Source organism: Glossina fuscipes, unplaced genomic scaffold, assembly GCF_014805625.2.
Source record: "Glossina fuscipes isolate IAEA_lab_2018 unplaced genomic scaffold, Yale_Gfus_2 121, whole genome shotgun sequence".
Lineage (NCBI taxonomy): Eukaryota > Metazoa > Arthropoda > Insecta > Diptera > Glossinidae > Glossina > Glossina fuscipes.
The window spans coordinates 8,329,413-8,330,691 of record NW_023998464.1 but is presented as its reverse complement, the minus strand read 5'-3'; the positions used below and the strand labels follow the sequence as shown (position 1 = coordinate 8,330,691).

At 32.4% G+C, this 1,279-nt stretch overlaps 1 long non-coding RNA gene across 1 annotated transcript; it reads right to left on the bottom strand.

Annotated features, from left to right (window-relative positions):
- Positions 1–425: 425 nt before the first annotated feature.
- LOC119640664 lies at positions 426–1,117 on the bottom strand. The gene is made up of 3 exons (XR_005247697.1): positions 926–1,117; positions 520–826; positions 426–452 (listed from the first exon to the last, which is right to left on the bottom strand). It is a non-coding gene; the product is annotated as an uncharacterized LOC119640664 (long non-coding RNA).
- Positions 1,118–1,279: the final 162 nt, after the last annotated feature.

Here is a 1,279-nt window from a genome sequence, read left to right as displayed (position 1 = left end):
TATATAATGTATATATGTTTAATGTATATATAATGTATATAATGTATATATATATATATATATATATATATATATATTACAAAGCAAAAATTAAAAAAAGTAAAAAAAAATAATAATATCACTAAATCTACATATAGCATATATAGCTAGCTATGCTGTAGTGGTTTTATAATTATTGATTCTTGTGCAACTGGCAATTACGTTTACGATACGTATTTTTGTTGGAAATGTTATTTTAAATATGTAGGCAGAGTTGGTTTAAAATTTTTAAATGTGTAAGGGACATGATTTTCTATTAAGTTACATTTTGCATACAGCAGGTTATTCCATCAGCATGCCACAATGAAACTGCTTTACTTTGCTTCACTAAGCAATCCTTTTGAAGCTCTAGAGGAAGAAGTCAAAATATCAAGGAAAAACATTTTTCGCTTTGTTTTGGGCGCTTCGTAGATCTATTGAACACAAAAAAGGAAAACAAATTGATTTTGTAGCGTAACCCTTTAAAAATAATATTCTTACCTGGAGAAACCGCAGTTCGATTAATACCCATAAACTTTATGAAGCCAGCTTTTAGAAAATCATGTAACGACTTGTAAATGCCGATGTTACTAACAACAATATATATAGAAATCTTGGGTTTATATTCAACACTGAAAGCTGGATCATTTCTATTCCCAACACAAGGAAAAAAGGTTCGGAAAACATGCCTGTTGTAAACATTCTATTGGACGCAAAAGTGAGGACATCGGCTTCGAATTTGCCAAGTTGCTGTTGAAAATGGGTCAAGCCGGTCCAAGAACACGTCTGCATTGCAAACCGAGAGCATCTATGTTTTTAAAAGTAAAAAAAAGAGTTTTTTTGTTCGCGACTCATAAACTATAATAGATAAAGCTATAAAAATTTCCGCGTAACCAGTCGCGCTTACCCAATATTACTGAGTATCAAAATTGCCTTTATTCCTCAAAATATTTATAACGCTTCAGAGACACTATAAAATGTTTATGTTTATGATCTTGATTGGCATCGTTTTCGGCGTTGATTTAGACGGGTAAGTTTGTCCATCCCATCGGCTTTCACTTTGACATTGGTAATTCTTGCAAACAGGTTGCCATTGAAAGTAGCTCGAATTCGTCTATGCGTATGGCTACAGAATAATATACATTGAGAACATCTCCGCTTGCTACTGAAAAAATCAGCATCGCGTACCACTCTATAATTAGAGCACCGATATTCAGGTTTCTTCATATTTTTCAATTCTTTAAGTTAAAACTGGTGGGTG